We start from the raw sequence: 23,997 nt of genomic DNA, 5'->3' as shown, positions 1-23,997 counted from the left end.
TGAATACCTGCCCCGGGAAAGCAAACTCTAAGTCTATTCCCCTTATCCCTTGAACAAAAGTACAATGAGCCTAACTTGACTGTCCCCCACAATTAAGACTTTCCTAGGAACGGCGCCAGGGGCGGGAAGAAAAGCTGAAACAGGAGGAAGGGGTGGGGAGAGAGAGGGAGGGGTGGTAACAGGGTGGGACTGTGTGGAACGGGGAAGAGGGTAGGTAGGGGGGAGGGTAGCGGCTGTAGCGGAAGAGATAGCGGGGAGGAACACAAAGGAACACAAAGGAAGAACAAACAACAGCAGACCTGCTGGTCCTTTCGAGGTTGTTTGTGACAAGCTACACTAACTATCTAATCAAAGGTGGAAGATGAAGGACAGCAAAGGCGAAGGCTCCTCCCCACCCCCCCATCCCTCCAGCCAAAGCTGGCAGGAAAGGAAAAAGAACCATGCAGCATGTCAAAGCTGCATGGAATTTATGTAGGAAAGAGGAAAGAACTACCATTTCTGCTACCACTAACCGGGCAATAAAAGCGGACAAGGACACCAGTATTCGAAAGAACTTAACGTTATTACGACAATGAGTAATATCTTAGTTGCTGGTTGGATTCAAAACACTTGTCTAATCTATTCTTGAAGGCCGTAACTGTTGTACTATCAACGACATCACAAGGTAGAGAGTTCCAAACATTAACAACTCGATTGAAGAAGAAGTGTTTAGCTTCGTGCGACGAGAATCTTTTACCACTTATCTTCAAATTGTGATTTCTTCTTGTTCTATTTGATCGATCAATTGTAAAGTAATCTTCCGCATTAATATCACTGAATCCTTTGAACATTTTAAACACTTCTATTAGATCGCCTCGCATTCTTCGTTTTGATAGGCTGAATAAATTTACTTCTTTAAGCCTTTGTTCATATGACAAATTTCTCAACCTAGGAATCATCTTTGTTACTCTTCGTTGGACCCGTTCCAACTTTTCTATGTCTTTTCTGTAGTAGGGAGACCAAAACTGTACACAGTACTCTAGACGGGGTCGAACCAACGAATTATACAGTTTTAATATTACTTTTCCGATTTATTATTAAAGACTCGTCCGATGAAGCCAACCAATTTGTTTGCAGTTTTAACTACCTCTGAACAATGCTGACCGGGCTTTAAATCGCTTGATATAGTGATTCCAAGATCCTTTTCTTTACTTACTGCAGAAAGTTGTTGGCCATTCATTACGTACCGAACGCAATTGTTATTTTTTCCGATGTGCAACACTTTACATTTCTCAACGTTAAATTTCATTTGCCATTGATTGGCCCAACGTGCAAGTCGATCTATATCTGATTGTAAAGCTTCTTCGTCGAGTATCGCAGTTACTTTACTAGCAATTTTTGTGTCATCAGCAAATTTTGATACTTTGCAAATGAGTCCATCATCGATATCATTAACATAAATTAAGAAGAGCATGGGGCCAAGCACTGATCCTTGAGGTACGCCGCTTTTGACATCGAGCCAGTTAGATGTAACACCGTTTAGAACTACTCTCTGTTTCCGCTCAGAGAGCCAGTCCGCAAGCCAATTGTGAATGTTACCTGAGATACCGTGCGCCAGTAGTTTGCTGAGCAATCGTTGGTGGGGGACCTTATCAAATGCCTTTTGAAAATCCAGATATATGATATCTACTGATCTGCTTTCATCGAACACCTCAAAAATATAGTGAAAAAAATCAAGTAAGTTAGTCAAACACGAACGTTTACTACGGAAGCCATGTTGCGAATTATTTATTATATTATTTTCTTCGAAGAATTTCACCATATTGTCGCGAATGATAGTCTCCATTAACTTACAAACAATAGATGTCAGGCTAATTGGTCGATAGTTTCCTGGATGAGACTTGTCCCCCTTTTTGAAAATTGGTGTGACATTTGCAAGTTTCAAATCCGACGGAACTTTTCCAGCTGTTAAAGATTTATTGAATATGATGGAGAGCGGTTTACAAATTTGATGTTTGATTTCTTTTAAGACCCTAGGGGTAATTTTGTCTGGACCAGGAGCTTTGCTTACTTTAATCTTTTCAATTGTGCGTAAAATGTCACTTTCTACGATGAGCACGCCACTTAACATCTTTTCGGTCCTTCTAACCTCCGGCGGTTGAGGTGATAAACAATCTTCGTCGGTAAATACGGATGCGAAAAAGTTATTTAGGATTGTAGCCATTTCATTTTCATCGTTCGTGTGGTTACCAGTAGTTATAATATTGCCATACTGGCTTGTTTTGGCGGGGCAATATGGCGTGGGGCGGGGCGGAATAATCAGCCGTAGTGGCAGGCTATTATATCGGCTTGTTTTGGCGGGGCAAGGGAGCGTGGGGCGGGGCGGAAAACACGTGGGGCGGAGGGCGGAAGGACATCCGTAGTATCCTGCGCCATACCGGCTTGTTTTGGCGGGGCAAGGGAGCGTGGGGCGGGGCGGAATAATCAGCCGTAGTGGCAGGCTATTATATCGGCTTGTTTTGGCGGGGCAAGGGAGCGTGGGGCGGGGCGGAAAACACGTGGGGCGGAGGGCGGAAGGACATCCGTAGTATCCTGCGCCATAGCGGCTTTTTTTGGGGGGGCATGGGCGCGTGGGGCGGGGCGGAAAAACACGTGGGTGGGGGGGCGGAAGGACATCCGTAGTATCCTGCGCCATAGCGGCTTGTTTTGGCGGGGCAATGGCGCGTGGGGCGGGGCGGAAAAACAGCCGTAGTGGCAGGCTGTCATACCGGCTTGTTTTGGCGGGGCAAGGGAGCGTGGGGCGGAGGCGGAAAGACTTCCGTAGTATCCTATGTCATAGCGGCTTGTTTTGGCGGGTCAAGGGAGCGTGGGGCGGGACAGAGAGGGATCGGCAGTGACATGCTATGGGGAGGGAGCGAGGGATGTGCTATGGTGCGGTTGGTGGGAGGTGACGAGTCCGGGAGCGGCGAGACATGGGCTGCGCCATGCCTCGTTCTGTCTAAGAGGGAGCGTGTAGGGTGTAGGGTATGCGGTGACCGAACTGGTAGCGTACTGGGTTCACATTCGCCGCGTGGTGGACGACGCGGGTTCGAATCCCCAGGATACCACTCGGATTTTTCAGTCGCCGTCGAGGGGTTTATTAACAAGTAACGGGGATACAGAAATAAACCAGAATCATTTTATAATTTTTATTTAACCACGCAAAAAAGAAAAACACGTCTTAGTAATAACATACAAACACACGCAATTTAGATGGATGCAACTCGTTTCTTTTTCAACAGAGATGGAGGTAAGATCTTGGGTGTAAACGACGGATTGAAGGCAGATTTTTCTTCCTTTGACGGCTGCTTGTCATCCTTTGTCTCCTCCGCAGGGGATGGAGGCGTCAAATCCACGGTGATTTCGGCTGAGGGTACCTTGGAGTCGTTCTTTGGAGGGGAGATGAGATTCCTGTATGGAGCATCCTCGCAACCTTCAGCTGCCATGCTCAGCATTTCTGCGTCAGCGTTTTCCCGCCTCGCGGTTTCACCTGGAGAACAGTAATAATTACTCGAACGCCTTAAAGAAATGGATGAGTTATCATTCCATATAGATGCATACATACCGATCTTTGGAGGGGGTGCTTTGTAGTCTGTGATGATACGTTTCTTGTGCTTAACAGCACCACGTCCTTCAGTCTCCCTGCTCGGTGCGTCTGCATCGACACTTTCTCGTATCATGCTTTCATCTGGTGAGTTGCGAGAACAGTAATAATTAATGTTGATTACCAGACCATCTGAAAACAAACAAGAGAGTAAATACAGAATGAGGAAACGGTATTGATGATTTAACAAACCATGTAGATAGCAACTGATGTCACTTACCGAACGTGGTTGACGAGAACCGTTTAGCCATCACGTTGCGTATACACTTCAACTTGCTGGTAAAGTGCGGTTGTAGTAGGTGGACGTCTGGGTTTATATGCATCAGTATGGAAACCAATTGGCAACCCATACACGCAAGTGTTGCGATAGCAGCTGTTCCTCTAGCATACCTCCAGGTGTTCTCCGCGTCTACCCTCTCTTTAGCATGGCACCATGCTTTACATGATAACGTTGCAAATCTCTCGTCGACAATGCCTTGCGTTACTAAGTAAGCAGAATGTTGTTTCACATTGTGGTAATGGAAAGAGTTTGTATCCCAATCGCGTGATAAGTTTATCATTATAGAAATGCTGTCCTTTCTTAAAGGTTGCATGGAGGAATACATGACACGTTTAAGGGGTGATGACTGAGGAGATAGCAAAAGTACATCGTGTAAATGCCACACACAAGGGATTGCAGACCCTGTAATCTATATGCTAATCTATACACCGTCATATACGGATGTACTTGTATAAAGTGATGTAATGACAGTGAATACAACCTTGGATCTAAGTTATAAGTGTCAAAGTAACTGAGTGTTTGAGTTTCATAATGAATGTATATAGCGATCCAGTGACCCATGACTTCTCCCCTTCAGAGTGTTCAGAATAAAGACAATGGGTTTTAGCTGCTGCTTTGCATGTTCAAGCAGCTTACCGACATGACTTTCAGGATGACAACCTAAAAAAATAATCTTATCCCCCAGTACACCCGCTAATCCTCGTTCGATTTCCAGTGCATTCATTTTATTTTACGCGCGAACCTGACACGTTACTTGACGATGCGCGTCAATTTCAATTATGCCTGTCGTGTCGGCGAAGAATATAATGACGAGATTTCTGTTGTGTCCTTTATTAAAAGTTAAAGAGATACGCATGTTTCCATTTTATCGAGGGAATCCCATTTTCCACGTCTTCTGTGACGAAATTAAAAGCGCATAAGGTTCGACCCGCTGCAAAAGCCGGGAGAGTAAGATTGTTAGTTGTTTCCAAGCCAAGTCCTTCTAGCGTCGAATAAAAGAGTCGAGAGACATGATGGGGAAACTGAGCATGAATATTATAAGCCGTTGACCCATTAATGGTGATATGAGCGTGATTGAGATCCGCGTGAGTGAAATAAAGACCGTTCTTGTTGTAAGAACCAGACATGTTATCCATGTCAACCATAACCATTATCAGATTCTGTGGAATGATTTGTGCAAACGGCAATTCGGCCAGCAAACTCGTTTGATTGATTCCTAAGACATATGTTTTATACAGGGTTCGATTGTATGTATACTGCAAGGATTTCGACGCGAGTGAAGTATTGAGTGACGATAACGCTGATGCGTGGCACGACGCGATCGACCCATAGTTTTACTGATTAGAGCGCATATTTAAAGAGATCTCCATCCTGAGATGTGTTTAGAATCCACGACTTGCTTGCTAATTCCAACCTGATTCTCACATCTGTGCCGTCGAGGAGATACGCGTCTAGACTCGCAATATCTAACAGCAAAGGTGCTGTCATACTAAGACCGTGTGCTTTTATGTTGGCAATCATTTCCTTTTCTTGTTTATTGGCTCCTGTAAAGTACTCGTCACTATACGTGTTCACTATACCTTTTCACTCTGATCATCACGGAAAAGATGGAACTACGTCAAATCGAATCTAATTTTTCTTGGGGTATCTACGTTATCATTTTAACAAAGGCATGATAATTAAAGAGGGCGTTGGATTCTACCATCTGTTCGTTGAGGTAGCAAGTGCAATTTTTAAAAAGGGTATTACTAAAGCCGTTAGCAAAAACCACATGATCCGTATCACCAAGCTTCGACCCGTCCACCTTGGTCACGCGCGTCTTCATGTCTATCGAGAGTGTACTGAGATCCAGAAATTGTCCAGGAACGCCTGGAATCCTAAATTCAATATAACTATCATTAATCTCATTATTAGAACCGTCAAGATTAACGGGTAAAATATCGAGTTTGTTTCGAGATGCAATAGAACTTTCTACTGGTCTCACACGCGTCACTCGAGGAAACCCTTCGCTTACGGCGGCTGCGTACTGACGCAGAGAGGTGGTCGTCCCACCCCCCTGTACGTCAAGTCCGTATTCCGCCATCTTCCACGTTAAACTAACGTTTTCATGTTGAATATGTCACTTTTATAACATGTTTTACGTGACCGTCGTTTCGTCTTTCTTTTGCTTGTTTTCTTACGCTTACGGACGCGCCCGCCTTGGACTCGTCTTTGACGCTTGCGGACTCCCTTACCTCCCCCTCGGGCAAGTCTTTGTCCAACGCCTTTCAGAGCCGACACGCCTCTGGTTTTTAACGAGTGACGGATATCCCGTCCATCTAACACATCGCCTAATACGTCTTTCCCCATACGCACAGCTTCGGGAGCGACATTTCTCATGAGAAAAGGGATGGCTTTTTTAGCCAGACCGCTCAGTATATTAAAAATTCCACCTCCTCTTCTACCTCGCTGAACGGGAGGCGGGAGAAATATCCTAATATCCTCTAATCCACCACCCCTTGCATGACTCTCTAAAAAGAGAGCATCGAAATCATGACGTCCCGGAGGAATGAAAGTACTCCTCATGACTGTCTGTGAATGAATAACCCATCTTCACGAAAAGTGTCGTATTTATTTCTTATTTAGGGCGAATATGCAATAAAAGGGTCATGGTTTTTCCTCGCCCGTAGGTTATACTTTTACCCTTTGATCGAGCACTCTGACGGAAATCGAATCTATGAAGGTCTTATTAAGAGATTTATATACGAGCTGGCGAAAGTCTCTACCTCCAGCAGCTTCCATGGTAACTGCATCTAATAGATTTACCATTTGCCCGCCATACATCGTGGGGGTTACGCAATCGGCATAGATCAAGGCGAAGTCAACCCCACCGTCTTGGCGTGGGGAAAGGGGCGGTATGTATGTAAGATTCTTGACATTGAGATCATCGGACTCATAAAAAGTATAATCCATGGTATGTGCAAATCCTAGACACTGTGCCATTCGGAATCCGAATTTAAGACTGAGTTTACAAAAGTGATCATCACTCGTGCAGATACCCTTGCGAACAATTAGATCTGTCCTCCGTAACAATTTATTATAGCTAAATAAGAATTCCTCACCCTTAAAGTAATGTGTATAGTAACTCTTGAGAAGCTTTGCAAGAGCAAGGGACAGATCGCTATTGATAACATGAATCATGTACCTGGTATCACCTGCCAAGATGTTGCTCTGGGGAACGAAGGTATACAATAAGTATGTATGTTCGGGTTGAAAGTGTGCACTCGCATAAATTTCAATGCGGGCTGAAAAATCGTGCTTGGGTATACTATAAAACGTTTTAGGATACAAGCAGTTCACCATGGCTATTTCATAATCCTTATTTGGGTCAAGGAGTAAAGGAGGGTTAAGTCTATTTACAAATTGATGGGGTCTATTATCCGGAAAAATATCCCTGTTCCCTAAATTAGTCAAATATATATAATGTTCATCTCCCGCCATGGCTAGCTAGTAACTGATTCGTAAACTAACACAGGATGACATATATACACAATATTCGGAGTACTTTTATTCGAGTGTACAAACAAGAACAGTTTGAATGCAAAAGGTTCCAGTCTGGTAGCGAGCGTCTCTATTGCAGGCAGATAGTATTCACGCCACTCCTCATCCAATTTTCCACGGCAACCCATTCCTTCGGCAATAATAATTTTTTCCATGTCTTTATGTCCCATGGCCAGCGTGACTAACTTTTTCATGCAGGTCTTGAAATGATGTCGGCGATTGATCTTGGTGTCTTCTTTCAGGCCTTCGACGTAGTGCCAGTCGTGCGATTTGTTAGCGGCCTGCATTGCCTTGACGTTGTCCTCAATCGATGCTCCCCAACCGAACTGCGTCACACAGGCGATAAGAGTCGGAGATTTGTCCGTTCCCAATGGTTCTTGCACGATCAAGGTCCCTGGCTCGTCTCGGGTGCTTACCATCGATCTCGAAAGGTTGTACAGTCGCTTCCTGCGACTATATACACTTTCATGACGATACACTTGATGCAAGTCCTTGATGAGACCAAACGCGTCACAGCCAATAGCATTTACAGCGTAAACCAAAACATTTCTACGACTGGCAAACTCGGCGTCGCAGAGCTTTCCAGTAACGGTTTTGAGTGCCATGGCGACTGTGGTGGAAACAGTACTGACGATCGTTTTATTTCTCGACAGCTGCAAACCATCGCCTGGGTTAACAGATGTCGCCATTCATCCGCGGACGGATGTAGTTATCCAATCAGGTTTCCCTATCGATCTTTTCTCCCCGACAGATGTAAGTAATCCGGTATTGTCGTGTATTCGATGTAGATCTCCGATATGATTAGTAAGCAAGCCATGACCCACCAACGAGTTGCTTTTTTCTTTGTCTGACATTTCTTATGGCATCAGGAGATAGTTGAGTGAGGCGAAAGAGCATGGAAAGCAAAGACTGCTCCTCACTCGAGAATTTACCTTTGGGATTGCCCAGGTTATTAATCAAATGTATAATATTCAGACCGGAAAAGGGCGGTAAAAAATTACCCTTTTCATCCCAGGCTATATTAGGTTTTCCATCCAGTAACTTCATGAGCGATACTCCATATTCCCGATAAGCGGGATTCACCGCAACACGAATCAAGTCGTCTAGCGGTGGATTTGTACGCGAAGGTAAAGAAGATCTGTGACTTAGACGCGGGGGTACGGATGGAGTAGTGACGACAGCGGGAGCGGGAGCGGTAGAAACGGCGGCGGGGGCGGTAGCGTTCGTATTGTACATGTATTTTTCAGCGATGGACACTGGAACAAGGCAATATTCTTTCATTTTGGCAGTAAACCTGAAATCACCGACGTAACAAGTGGTAGAAGAGTCATCAAAATACTACCCCCTCTTTGCGAGAGTAAGATTGCTTTTTTTTTAAAGACGGGAGTCTTTTTTAAGGCCACTGCACGAATGTCTTTCCTAAATTTCTTCAATTTGTTTATTACGTTAGTCTTATCCGTCAGTCGCTTTTTTAAAAAATTAGAGAAAATTTCAGATATGCATTCAATTTCCTTCTTTTTCAGTCCTTTTATCAGATCCTTTCTCAGTTTGGGGGATAACTGACTGAGTAGAAAAATCAGGTCTTTATGCTGCAGAATAAGGGTTCTTGCGTCATACCTTAGCAAAGCAGAAGCATCTATCCAACTGTCGAATTTACTAGGATAACCTCCAATGTACCCTGTATTGTTTCTTTCCTCGATAAGTCCTAGTCTTCAGAATATCAACTTGATAAGTTTCCGGTAAGGAAGACTTAATGAGTTCATCCCGGTAAATGCACCTTTACTTATTCGCCCTCCAAATCCTTTAAATAATACGTAGGAACTGTTTGGGATGTATCAATACGGGTGATTTTAAATAACTCCTCCGTATTGTTGACGGTGTAAGCCTTATTAAATTTGAACTGCGTTCGTGAGACCGATTGTAGACGTACTATGTCTCCCACCGTCAAATCAGAACTGACGCGATTCTTTATAGTGGGACGGTTTAAATACATGCGTTTAAACTGTGCTTTGATTTGAGACAGGTTACGTATTTCATGTACCTGTTTCGGGGTTTGTTGCAAGCCTAAACCGGTATGGGGTGTGCGATTGTATGCATTCACCAGGGACGGGAGGATATGAATGTACGTTAGCGTATTGTGTAAAGTTAAATACTTATAAATCTTGGTTTTAATGGTACGGATAACCCGCTCGGCCAGAGATGCTTTCGTTTCGCGTGAATAATTTGAGTATAACAACACGCGTTTCGACGATAAATAGTCCTTCACTCGTCTGTTATAAAATTCGGTTCCTAAATCTGTAAAGAGGCGACTTGTACCTTTAGATTCTTCTGTCTCTAAAATGGACTGTAACGCAGACAGTGTACTTTGTCCTGATTTACTGGTAAGAGGTGCCACTTGTAAATACCTGCTAAAGACATCCAAACAGAATAATATATATTTGAAACCTCTATTAAATTTTTGGAGGGCGGAAAGTCTCCTAGGTCACATGTCATGATGACTCGGGGTTTTGGGGCGAGAATTTTCGACGGGGAAGCGTTTTCTCGTCGGTTTATGGAGTGTGTATGTACGACTTTGCTGAAGAAAATCTTTGACATCACGCAATGTTATGTTCTTCTTACGTTTCCTCGCCTCCTTGTACAACTGACGTACTCCCCCTAAACCGGCTGGGTTATTAACATCGTGATAAATATCATTCAATATGTCAGTAGTATTCATAACAGGAAGACTTTTTCACACAGTCCCTCGTTTACGATATTGGTACGCAGCTGTAGTTCTTCAGGTGTGTGGTGCCAAGTCACATAGAAGATAACCGTGGGTTTGTTTCAGAACAGTATTTTATAAATTTCCACAAAAGCTTTTGCACGTTCTCGTCCAAAGATCTGTCTTCCTAAACACTGCACCTGGTGGATATCTCTGTTTTCATGAGAATATAGTGGGAAGTATTTAAGCCAATACTTCAGGCGAACTTGCCTTGGAAGAAAATATTTTGGACAATAAATATAACAGAAAGATTTTGATGTCTTCCTTGATAAAACTGTTTACAACCGCCAGAGAATTGGCTGAGGATAGAAAATTATCGTCTAATATCAAAAGACTGTGTGCCTGGGGGTCTGTATATGGAGTGATTTCATCGGCGGGGTCGATAATATCTTTGTGTAACTCGAGTTTGTCTTTAATACTGCCATTATTTTGCAGTGGATGTGAAGTAACACCACATATTATTATTCTACTAAACACCTCATGATACTTCTCAACAATTTTAGTGCACAGATGCGTTTTTCCAGAATTTGTATATCCGGCAATAATAATTCGTGCTGGATGTCTAAATAAGTTCAGACTCTCTTCGCGGAACGTCTTATCCATGACTGTTATTGAGGTATACTAAAACAACCTTAACAAATTACAGTAATTTATTGTATATAACAATACATACATACATACATACATACTTATTATTAACAGGAGTTGCTTTGCATCTGTCCCTTCTCTAACCGTCCAACGGTTAAATCGATAACACCTACCCCATCCCCCTCCCCCTGATCATGTAGATGACACTTGTGTACATTCACAGCTGTTCCTCTTCCAACCGTTTTCCCAATGATCACGTCATAGGTTCGTGTTTGGTTTGCTGCATTGGAATGACACCTCTTCTATTGCACGTCTCTTAATATTAATTCATAGTATTAGTGCGTTGTCTCTTTGCATTGTGCGGTTGAGTGTGAAGTGTTTCTGCAGTAAAATACAGATCCGATAATTTCTCTCTCTCTCGCCATAATGCTGTGTTCACCCGACCTACCTCATCCTCCTCCTCCTCCTCCTCCTCCTCCTCCTCCTCCTCCTCTTCTTCTTCTTCTTCTTCTTCTTCTTCTTCTTCTTCTTCTTCTTCTTCTTCTTCTTCTGTCACTTGCTCATTATTGGGGTGGTAGTACGCACGAGTGACGTTTTGATTGACGTAATAACGTTTATCATCAAACCTTGACAGGGTTTTCTTTTTTATACTGTTCTGAAACAAACCCACGGTTATCTTCTATGTGACTTGGCACCACACACACCTGAAGAACTACAGCTGCGTACCAATATCGTAAACGAGGGACTGTGTGAAAAAGTCTTCCTGTTATGAATACTACTGACATATTGAATGATATTTATCACGATGTTAATAACCCAGCCGGTTTAGGGGGAGTACGTCAGTTGTACAAGGAGGCGAGGAAACGTAAGAAGAACATAACATTGCGTGATGTCAAAGATTTTCTTCAGCAAAGTCGTACATACACACTCCATAAACCGACGAGAAAACGCTTCCCCCGTCGAAAAATTCTCGCCCCAAAACCCCGAGTCATCATGACATGTGACCTAGGAGACTTTTCCGCCCTCCAAAAATTTAATAGAGGTTTCAAATATATATTATTCTGTTTGGATGTCTTTAGCAGGTATTTACAAGTGGCACCTCTTACCAGTAAATCAGGACAAAGTACACTGTCTGCGTTACAGTCCATTTTAGAGACAGAAGAATCTAAAGGTACAAGTCGCCTCTTTACAGATTTAGGAACCGAATTTTATAACAGACGAGTGAAGGACTATTTATCGTCGAAACGCGTGTTGTTATACTCAAATTATTCACGCGAAACGAAAGCATCTCTGGCCGAGCGGGTTATCCGTACCATTAAAACCAAGATTTATAAGTATTTAACTTTACACAATACGCTAACGTACATTCATATCCTCCGTCCCTGGTGAATGCATACAATCGCACACCCCATACCGGTTTAGGCTTGCAACAAACCCCGAAACAGGTACATGAAATACGTAACCTGTCTCAAATCAAAGCACAGTTTAAACGCATGTATTTAAACCGTCCCACTATAAAGAATCGCGTCAGTTCTGATTTGACGGTGGGAGACATAGTACGTCTACAATCGGTCTCACGAACGCAGTTCAAATTTAATAAGGCTTACACCGTCAACAATACGGAGGAGTTATTTAAAATCACCCGTATTGATACATCCCAAACAGTTCCTACGTATTATTTAAAGGATTTGGAGGGCGAAGAAGTAAAGGTGCATTTTACCTGGATGAACTCATTAAGTCTTCCTTACCGGAAACTTATCAAGTTGATATTCTGAAGACTAGGACTTATCGAGGAAAGAAACAATACAGGGTACATTGGAGGGGTTATCCTAGTAAATTCGACAGTTGGATAGATGCTTCTGCTTTGCTAAGGTATGACGCAAGAACCCTTATTCTGCAGAATAAAGACATGATTTTTCTACTCTGTCTTTTATCCCCAACACTTATAACGGATCTGATAAAAGGACTTAAAAATAAGGAAATTGAATGCATATCTGAAATTTTCTCTAATTTTTTAAAAAAGCGACTGACGGATAAGACTAACGTAATAAACAAATTGAAGAAATTTAGGAAAGACATTCGTGCAGTGGCCTTAAAAAAGACTCCCGTCTTTAAAAAAAAAGCAATCTTACTCTCGCAAAGAGGGGGTAGTATTTTGATGACTCTTCTACCACTTGTTACGTCGGTGATTTCAGGTTTACTGCCAAAATGAAAGAATATTGCCTTGTTCCAGTGTCCATCGCTGAAAATACATGTACAATACGAACGCTACCGCCCCTGCCGCCGTTTCTACCGCTCCCGCTCCTGTCGTCACTACTCCATCCGTACCCCCGCGTCTAAGTCACAGATCTTCTTTACCTTCGCGTACAAATCCACCGCTAGACGACTTGATTCGTGTTGCGGTGAATCCCGCTTATCGGGAATATGGAGTATCGCTCATGAAGTTACTGGATGGAAAACCTAATATAGCCTGGGATGAAAAGGGTAATTTTTTACCGCCCTTTTCCGGTCTGAATATTATACATTTGATTAATAACCTGGGCAATCCCAAAGGTAAATTCTCGAGTGAGGAGCAGTCTTTGCTTTCCATGCTCTTTCGCCTCACTCAACTATCTCCTGATGCCATAAGAAATGTCAGACAAAGAAAAAAGCAACTCGTTGGTAGGTCATGGCTTGCTTACTAATCATATCGGAGATCTACATCGAATACACGACAATACCGGATTACTTACATCTGTCGGGGAGAAAAGATCGATAGGGAAACCTGATTGGATAACTACATCCGTCCGCGGATGAATGGCGACATCTGTTAACCCAGGCGATGGTTTGCAGCTGTCGAGAAATAAAACGATCGTCAGTACTGTTTCCACCACAGTCGCCATGGCACTCAAAACCGTTACTGGAAAGCTCTGCGACGCCGAGTTTGCCAGTCGTAGAAATGTTTTGGTTTACGCTGTAAATGCTATTGGCTGTGACGCGTTTGGTCTCATCAAGGACTTGCATCAAGTGTATCGTCATGAAAGTGTATATAGTCGCAGGAAGCGACTGTACAACCTTTCGAGATCGATGGTAAGCACCCGAGACGAGCCAGGGACCTTGATCGTGCAAGAACCATTGGGAACGGACAAATCTCCGACTCTTATCGCCTGTGTGACGCAGTTCGGTTGGGGAGCATCGATTGAGGACAACGTCAAGGCAATGCAGGCCGCTAACAAATCGCACGACTGGCACTACGTCGAAGGCCTGAAAGAAGACACCAAGATCAATCGCCGACATCATTTCAAGACCTGCATGAAAAAGTTAGTCACGCTGGCCATGGGACATAAAGACATGGAAAAAATTATTATTGCCGAAGGAATGGGTTGCCGTGGAAAATTGGATGAGGAGTGGCGTGAATACTATCTGCCTGCAATAGAGACGCTCGCTACCAGACTGGAACCTTTTGGCATTCAAACTGTTCTTGTTTGTACACTCGAATAAAAGTACTCCGAATATTGTGTATATATGTCATCCTGTGTTAGTTTACGAATCAGTTACTAGCTAGCCATGGCGGGAGATGAACATTATATATATTTGACTAATTTAGGGAACAGGATATTTTTCCGGATAATAGACCCCATCAATTTGTAAATAGACTTAACCTCCTTTACTCCTTGACCCAAATAAGGATTATGAAATAGCCATGGTGAACTGCTTGTATCCTAAAACGTTTTATAGTATACCCAAGCACGATTTTTCAGCCCGCATTGAAATTTATGCGAGTGCACACTTTCAACCCGAACATACATACTTATTGTATACCTTCGTTCCCCAGAGCAACATCTTGGCAGGTGATACCAGGTACATGATTCATGTTATCAATAGCGATCTGTCCCTTGCTCTTGCAAAGCTTCTCAAGAGTTACTATACACATTACTTTAAGGGTGAGGAATTCTTATTTAGCTATAATAAATTGTTACGGAGGACAGATCTAATTGTTCGCAAGGGTATCTGCACGAGTGATGATCACTTTTGTAAACTCAGTCTTAAATTCGGATTCCGAATGGCACAGTGTCTAGGATTTGCACATACCATGGATTATACTTTTTATGAGTCCGATGATCTCAATGTCAAGAATCTTACATACATACCCGCCCCCTTTCCCCCACGCCAAGACGGTGGGGTTGACTTCATTGATATATGCCGATTGCGTAACACCCACGATGTATGGCGGGCAAATGGTAAATCTATTAGATGCAGTTACCATGGAAGCTGCTGGAGGTAGAGACTTTCGCCAGCTCGTATATAAATCTCTTAATAAGACCTTCATAGATTCGATTTCCGTCAGAGTGCTCGATCAAAGGGGTAAAAGTATAACCTACGGGCGAGGAAAAACCATGACCCTTTTATTGCATATTCGCCCTAAATAAGAAATAAATACGACACTTTTCGTGAAGATGGGTTATTCATTCACAGACAGTCATGAGGAGTACTTTCATTCCTCCTGGACGTCATGATTTCGATGCTCTCTTTTTAGAGAGTCATGCAAGGTGGTGGATTAGAGGATATTAGGATATTTCTCCGCCTCCCGTTCAGCGAGGTAGAAGAGGAGGTGGAATTTTAATATACTGAGCGGTCTGGCTAAAAGCCATCCCTTTCTCATGAGAAATGTCGCTCCTGAAGCTGTGCGTATGGGGAAAGACGTATTAGGCGATGTGTTAGATGGACGGGATATCCGTCACTCGTTAAAAACCAGAGGCGTGTCGGCTCTGAAAGGCGTTGGACAAAGACTTGCCCGAGGGGGAGGTAAGGGAGTCCGCAAGCGTCAAAGACGAGTCCAAGGCGGCGCGTCCGTAAGCGTAAGAAAACAAGCAAAAGAAAGACGAAACGACGGTCACGTAAAACATGTTATAAAAGTGACATATTCAACATGAAAACGTTAGTTTAACGTGGAAGATGGCGGAATACGGACTTGACGTACAGGGGGGTGGGACGACCACCTCTCTGCGTCAGTACGCAGCCGCCGTAAGCGAAGGGTTTCCTCGAGTGACGCGTGTGAGACCAGTAGAAAGTTCTATTGCATCTCGAAACAAACTCGATATTTTACCCGTTAATCTTGACGGTTCTAATAATGAGATTAATGATAGTTATATTGAATTTAGGATTCCAGGCGTTCCTGGACAATTTCTGGATCTCAGTACACTCTCGATAGACATGAAGACGCGCGTGACCAAGGTGGACGGGTCGAAGCTTGGTGATACGGATCATGTGGTTTTTGCTAACGGCTTTAGTAATACCCTTTTAAAAATTGCACTTGCTACCTCAACGAACAGATGGTAGAATCCAACGCCCTCTTTAATTATCATGCCTTTGTTAAAATGATAACGTCGATCCCCCAAGAAAAGTTAGATTCGATTGGACGTAGTTCCTTCTTTTTCCGTGATGATCAGAGTGAAAAAGGTATAGTGAACACGTATAGTGACGAGTACTTTACAGGAGCCAATAAACAAGAAAAGGAAATGATTGCCAACATAAAAGCACACGGTCTTAGTATGACAGCACCTTTGCTGTTAGATATTGCGAGTCTAGACGCGTATCTCCTCGACGGCACAGATGTGAGAATCAGGTTGGAATTAGCAAGCAAGTCGTGGATTCTAAACACATCTCAGGATGGAGATCTCTTTAAATTTGCGCTCGAATCAGTAAAACTATGGGTCGATCGCGTCGTGCCGCACGCATCAGCGTTATCGTCACTCAATACTTCACTCGCGTCGAAATCCTTGCAGTATACATACAATCGAACCCTGTATAAAACATATGTCTTAGGAATCAATCAAACGAGTTTGCTGGCCGAATTGCCGTTTGCACAAATCATTCCACAGAATCTGATAATGGTTATGGTTGACATGGATAACATGTCTGGTTCTTACAACAAGAACGGTCTTTATTTCACTCACGCGGATCTCAATCACGCTCATATCACCATTAATGGGTCAACGGCTTATAATATTCATGCTCAGTTTCCCCATCATGTCTCTCGACTCTTTTATTCGACGCTAGAAGGACTTGGCTTGGAAACAACTAACAATCTTACTCTCCCGGCTTTTGCAGCGGGTCGAACCTTATGCGCTTTTAATTTCGTCACAGAAGACGTGGAAAATGGGATTCCCCTCGATAAAATGGAAACATGCGTATCTCTTTAACTTTAATAAAGGACACAACAGAAATCTCGTCATTATATTCTTCGCCGACACGACAGGCATAATTGAAATTGACGCGCATCGTCAAGTAACGTGTCAGGTTCGCGCGTAAAATAAAATGAATGCACTGGAAATCGAACGAGGATTAGCGGGTGTACTGGGGGATAAGATTATTTTTAGGTTGTCATCCTGAAAGTCATGTCGGTAAGCTGCTTGAACATGCAAAGCAGCAGCTAAAACCCATTGTCTTTATTCTGAACACTCTGAAGGGGAGAAGTCATGGGTCACTGGATCGCTATATACATTCATTATGAAACTCAAACACTCGGTTACTTTGACACTTATAACTTAGATCCAAGGTTGTATTCACTGTCATTACATCACTTTATACAAGTACATCCGTATATGACGGTGTATAGATTAGCATATAGATTACAGGGTCTGCAATCCCTTGTGTGTGGCATTTACACGATGTACTTTTTGCTATCTCCTCAGTCATCACCCCTTAAACGTGTCATGTATTCCCTCCATGCAACCTTTAAGAAAGGACAGCATTTCTATAATGATAAACTTATCACGCGATTGGGATACAAACTCTTTCCATTACCACAATGTGAAACAACATTCTGCTTACTTAGTAACGCAAGGCATTGTCGACGAGAGATTTGCAACGTTATCATGTAAAGCATGGTGCCATGCTAAAGAGAGGGTAGACGCGGAGAACACCTGGAGGTATGCTAGAGGAACAGCTGCTATCGCAACACTTGCGTGTATGGGTTGCCAATTGGTTTCATACTGATGCATAAACCCAGACGTCCACCTACTACAACCGCACTTTACCAGCAAGTTGAAGTGTATACGCAACGTGATGGCTAAACGGTTCTCGTCAACCACGTTCGGTAAGTGACATCAGTTGCTATCTACATGGTTTGTTAAATCATCAATACCGTTTCCTCATTCTGTATTTACTCTCTTGTTTGTTTTCAGATGGTCTGGTAATCAACATTAATTATTACTGTTCTCGCAACTCACCAGATGAAAGCATGATACGAGAAAGTGTCGATGCAGACGCACCGAGCAGGGAGACTGAAGGACGTGGTGCTGTTAAGCACAAGAAACGTATCATCACAGACTACAAAGCACCCCCTCCAAAGATCGGTATGTATGCATCTATATGGAATGATAACTCATCCATTTCTTTAAGGCGTTCGAGTAATTATTACTGTTCTCCAGGTGAAACCGCGAGGCGAAAACGCTGACGCAGAAATGCTGAGCATGGCAGCTGAAGGTTGCGAGGATGCTCCATACAGGAATCTCATCTCCCTCCAAAGAACGACTCAAGGTACCCTCAGCCGAAATCACCGTGGATTTGACGTCTCCATCCTGCGGAGGAGACAAAGGATGACAAGCAGCCGTCAAAGGAAGAAAAATCTGCCTTCAATCCGTCGTTTACACCCAAGATCTTACCTCCATCTCTGTTGAAAAAGAAACGAGTTGCATCCATCTAAATTGCGTGTGTTTGTATGTTATTACTAAGACGTGTTTTTCTTTTTTGCGTGGTTAAATAAAAATTATAAAATGATTCTGGTTTATTTCTGTATCCCCGTTACTTGTTAATAAACCCCTCGACGGCGACTGAAAAATCCGAGTGGTATCCTGGGGATTCGAACCCGCGTCGTCCACCACGCGGCGAATGTGAACCCAGTACGCTACCAGTTCGGTCACCGCATACCCTACACCCTACACGCTCCCTCTTAGACAGAACGAGGCATGGCGCAGCCCATGTCTCGCCGCTCCCGGACTCGTCACCTCCCACCAACCGCACCATAGCACATCCTCCCTCCCCATAGCATGTCACTGCCGATCCCTCTCCCCGCCCCACGCTCCCTTGACCCGCCAAAACAAGCCGCTATGACATAGGATACTACGGAAGTCTTTCCGCCGCCGCCCCACGCTCCCTTGCCCCGCCAAAACAAGCCGGTATGACAGCATGCCACTACGGCTGTTTTTCCGCCCCGCCCCACGCCATTGCCCCGCCAAACAAGCCGCTATGGCGCAGGATACTACGGATGTCCTTCCGCCCCCACCCACGTGTTTTTCCGCCCCGCCCCACGCTCCCTTGCCCCGCCAAAACAAGCCGGTATGGCGCAGGATACTACGGATGTCCTTCCGCCCTCCGCCCCACGTGTTTTCCGCCCCGCCCCACGCTCCCTTGCCCCGCCAAAACAAGCCGATATAATAGCCTGCCACTACGGCTGATTATTCCGCCCCGCCCCACGCTCCCTTGCCCCGCCAAAACAAGCCGGTATGGCGCAGGATACTACGGATGTCCTTCCGCCCTCCGCCCCACGTGTTTTCCGCCCCGCCCCACGCTCCCTTGCCCCGCCAAAACAAGCCGATATAATAGCCTGCCACTACGGCTGATTATTCCGCCCCGCCCCACGCCATATTGCCCCGCCAAAACAAGCCAGTATGGCAATATTATAACTACTGTTACCATTTTCATTAGCAAGCGGTCCGATACCACAAGTGAGTGACTTTTTATTATTTACATAGCTGAAAAATTCTTTAGGATTAGATTTACTTGTTTCCGCTATATATTCTTCAAGATTTTTCTTGCTTCGTTTTATTAATTTCTTGGTTTCGCGGCGAATTCTGTCCAACTCTAGTTTGTCAGCCTCGCTCTGAGATGATATGTACCTACTGTATACGCGTTTTTTTAGAGATAGGCTATTTTGAATTTCGTTATTCCACCATTTGGGTTTCTTCTTAGAAGCTGAACGTCTGTTACGATAGGGTACGCATATGCTTATGGCATTGTTCAATATTGTGGTGAAGGCCCCCCAAGATTTATCAATATCTGTTTCCGCCGTGATTTCAGTCCAGTCAGAATTATTTAGAATTGATCGGAGTCTTACGAAATTCGCTCTCTGATAATCAGGCACCTTTTCTTTACTAGGAGTTACTTTACTTTCTTTCATATTGATGCTGAATGTGATTGTTCGGTGATCGCTAGAACTAAAAACTGGACCAACATTTACTTCGTTAACTAGATCAGCTGTCGTTGAAAAGATAAGGTCAAGTATATTATTTTCCTGAGTCGGTTCTTGAACATGTTGATGTAAATCACTTTCTAATAAATTTGTGTACAGGTCGAGCCCTGTATGACAGTTCAACAGTTCACCCCATCTTTTCACTGGCAAGTTAAAGTCCCCAACAATTACTGCCTCGCAACTGCTACTTGTTTCTAATAATAATTCACTTAATGCGTGGTCGATATCAAGAGTCTGCCTTGGCGGTCTGTAGATAAGTCCAATTACTATTTTACGAGATTTATTTTTAATTTCAATGAAGACCGTGTCTACATTGGTTATAATATCTGTTTTCACGGATACTGGATGGAGAGAGTTGTGGATATAAAAGATAACGCCTCCACCCTGTCTGTTCTCTCTTTCATGACTAAAAATGGTATAACCCGGTAATCTATATTCCGCAATGAAATCTCTATTTGAAGTGTCTATCCAAGATTCTGTGACTCCGATGATGTGATAATGATTTGTAGCTGCGAGGACTTCTAAGTCTTCAAATTTGTTACGTAGGCTACGAGCGTTTACATAGCAAGCTTTAATGTGATTCGAGTCAGGAGTTTTCGGGTTGAGTGCACCCTTACGGTGGAGCTGCTGGTGTTCTCGCCTCCGCGTTTTTTGGCTTTCGAAGAGCCACTTGGTCACAGAGCAGCCTCCCGAAACGGGCTGCTCCAACAGGGTTTAAGTGAATGCCATCAGGAAGGAACAAGTCCGAATCGTAGTAAAAATTGTTCCACAAGTTAGCGAACTGGACGTTTTCTTGTGAGCAAAGGGACTGAAGTCTGTTGTTTGTGCTGAAGGCCTTACTGTAAAAGCTAGATTCGGCACCGACCCTCGGGAGGATTCCTGAGATTATGATGTTTGTGGAATCCTTTTTACGTTTATTCTGCTTGATCATGCGGCGGTATTTCTCAAGCAGTTCCTCAGAAAGATTGTCTTTACGTCATTTGTCCCCGCGTGAATGACAAAGAGGGTGTTTCGGTCGGCATTTCTCGTGACATCATCGCACGCTGCGGTGATGTCGTCCAGTCTGGCACCTGGATAGCAGTAACGTTTTCTGCGGCCGTTTGATGAACGACCACAGAACCCAACCAGCTGGCCACGCACTATGGAGTCCCCAACTAGGCGAGTCTCAAACTCATCCTCTATGGTGTCTGCCAGCACCTGGAACCTATTGAAGGTAGGGGGGTCAGTAAATCCTTGCTTGCCTGCTTCGGTTTGGCTCCATTCCTTACAGGCTGGAACCCGACATCCTGTGAAGCAGGAAGAGTAGCGTTAATAAAAGTGGGGCAGGTTGGGAGTTGTCCTGTGAAGCAGGCTGGGGGTTAGCCTGTGAGGCAGGCTGGGGTTTATCCTGTGAGGCAGGCTGGGGGTCAGCCTGTGAGGCAGGATGGAGGTTGTTCTGTTAGGCAGGCGGGGGGTTAGCCTGTGAGGCAGGCTGGGGTTTAGCCTGTGAGGCAGGCTGGGGTTCGCCTGTGCGGAAGGCTGGGGGTTATCCTGTGAGGAAGGCTGGGAGTCAACCTGTGAGGCAGTTAACACGTCCTCCCGTGAAGCAGGAGGGTCGTATGGAGAGGGCACAGTCTCAGTGGAGGGCCTCTCCACCATCGATAGTGGAGTCACTGCCACATTTGTTAAAACAAATTCCTGAAGGGCTACAAATTTCTTTCAAGATCATTGTGCTTGACTTTCCACTCAGTCACAGCCTTCTGTAGATGTAATCTTTGAACGCAGAGGCGGCAAGTTTTACTCAGCTGGAAGAACTGAGCTGCAAAACGTCCGGGACAGACGTCACACTTAAGGTTCGAAGGCATTGTTAGAATTTTAAGCGAGTTAACAGTTTGGGCAAATATTAAAAGCGCTTTCGAAATACTTTAAATTGTGACCATAAATTGAATTGTATAAAAATTGTGCATGGAAATTAGATACTGCTGTGTTAGATGCCTCCAACACTGGGAGTTCGCTCCCACAGGGTCTTGAAAACGCCTCAAAGACCAATCGCTTGTCCTGAGCCTCGGTCACGAGAGAGACTTTCACAACCCGGCGCTTTTCAGCTATTGTCCTCGAAGTTTTGTCCCATAGCACGGGGCCGGCGTAGTCACACAGAGCAGAGCTGGCAAGGGAGGAGAGGAACCAGCAATTCGTTCCCACTTTCCGAAACGTCTAACCCAACTCTGCGACCCTTTCGAGGCCTGGCCAGTGGCACCTGTCACCAGGTGTTCTCCACCAACTCTAGAGAGTATCAGACGCCCTTCCTGAGAGACCAAAAGACTGAAATATTCCTTGAGTATAAGATAAACCCTCAGAAACTCCACCTAGAAGCCGGGAGGTACAACCTCAAATGGCCCACGGAGGAGGAGAACGAAGAGGATGATGAGGGAGAGGAGGAAGGGGTAGGGGCCAGGGGAGAATGAGAAGAGAAAGAAGTGGGTGGGGGCAAGGCAGAGGAGGTCGAGGAGGAGGGGGAAGGAGAGAAGGAAGATTTGATTTGATTTGATACATTTATTGAGATATATATATACATATAGACCCACAAAGACCGACTGCGAAATAATTCAGAAAGACCTCAATTACAATATCGAATGGTCGGAAAAATGGCAGATGTCCTTTAGTGTTGACAAATGCAAAGTCATGCACATTGGGTCCAAAAATAGTAACCACACATACATCATAAATGGGAAACCTCTGCAGGCGATGCAGATGCATACAAAGCCAACACTATGGTCGGGTTCATAGCGAGGAACTTTGAGTGTAAAACACCAGACGTGATGCTATCCTTGTATAATTCCATGGTAAGACCGCACCTCGAGTATGCAGTACAGTTCTGGTCTCCTAGTTACAGAAAGGACATTGATTTACTGGAAAGGATTCAACGACGCGCCACGAAGATGATTCCAACTTTAAGGGCTCAACCGTACGAGGAACGACTCAAGCGACTCCATCTCTTTACATTGGAGAAAAGACGCCTACGAGAGGATATGACTCAAGTCTTCAAGTACCTGAAAAAGTTTAATAACGTCGATTGCTCCAAATTCTTTGAACTGCAAACCAACGCAAGAAATAGAAATAACGGTTTACCCATTCAGTCGAGTCGACGTAACACAGACATTGGAAGGAGTTTCTTATCAAACCGAGTCACCCGTCACTGGAACAATCTTCCCTCAGAAGCAGTAAATGCGAATACCTTCAAATATAGAATCGACCGTCATTTCGCTGCGTCGGGAGTAAACTGAATAACGAGGTGCTTTCATCTGCTCCTCAACATCGAGGTGGTTTCATCCGCTCCTTAAGCCCCAAGTGGCTGTCGAGCAGATTAAATCACCCAAGCGGGCGACCTCGTAATGAGCCAATAGGCTTTCTGTTGCCTGCATTTCCATGTTTCCATGTATACATATATAGCCTCAATAAGGGAAGAGGGAGAGCAGGACGGGGAAGGGGAGGGAGTCTGGATGGAGGGGGAGGGATAGGAAGGGTGGCACCTCGGAGGAGGGTGAGATGGAAGAGAGGCAGCGGGAGGAAGGGGAGGGGGAAGAAGAGAGGGGGGAGGAGGGGGGAGCACAGAGGTAGGTATATAACTCTGTGTGACAGACCCAAAGACGGTTCACGGAGGCAGCCCTAAGCCGCGACCACAGTGAGTTGCAGTAGAGAGAGTAGCAGTGGTTCCTGAATAACTACAACTTCACGACGGTGCTGCAAAAGAATTTTCTCAGCAGCATGTTGCCGATGACCGTGAGCTTGGTGGTCTACTTCTTGATGTCATCATCATCGGTCCTTTCCTTGTTGATGACATGGCCCAGGTATGTGAATCTATCCACAAATGTAAGTCCACTCCCACTAAGCCACGCTGATGTCTGATAGTCCACCCTGGAGTGTGGCGGCGACACTACTTTACACTCTGTCTTGGTGGTGTTGTAGACAATATCGTGCGTGGCAGCATACGCCTG

The 23,997-nt window shown here is 44.5% G+C and overlaps 1 long non-coding RNA gene and 2 pseudogenes across 1 annotated transcript; 1 reads left to right on the top strand and 2 right to left on the bottom strand.

The window, feature by feature from the left end:
• Positions 1-2,627: 2,627 nt before the first annotated feature.
• Positions 2,628-3,953, bottom strand: LOC126997960 (uncharacterized). Its single transcript, XR_007752523.1, has 3 exons — positions 3,843-3,953; positions 3,584-3,706; positions 2,628-3,508 (listed from the first exon to the last, which is right to left on the bottom strand). It is a non-coding gene; the product is annotated as an uncharacterized LOC126997960 (long non-coding RNA).
• A 535-nt stretch (positions 3,954-4,488) lies between these two features.
• Positions 4,489-6,555, bottom strand: LOC126997952 (uncharacterized; annotated as a pseudogene).
• Positions 6,556-15,625: 9,070 nt separating this feature from the next.
• LOC126997944 (uncharacterized) lies at positions 15,626-17,125 on the top strand (annotated as a pseudogene).
• The last annotated feature ends 6,872 nt before the right edge of the window (positions 17,126-23,997 follow it).

Source organism: Eriocheir sinensis, chromosome 2 (genome assembly GCF_024679095.1).
Source record: "Eriocheir sinensis breed Jianghai 21 chromosome 2, ASM2467909v1, whole genome shotgun sequence".
NCBI classification, from domain to species: Eukaryota; Metazoa; Arthropoda; class Malacostraca; order Decapoda; family Varunidae; genus Eriocheir; species Eriocheir sinensis.
The sequence above is the reverse complement of the archived record's forward strand: the minus strand, read 5'-3'. Positions and strand labels throughout refer to the sequence as shown.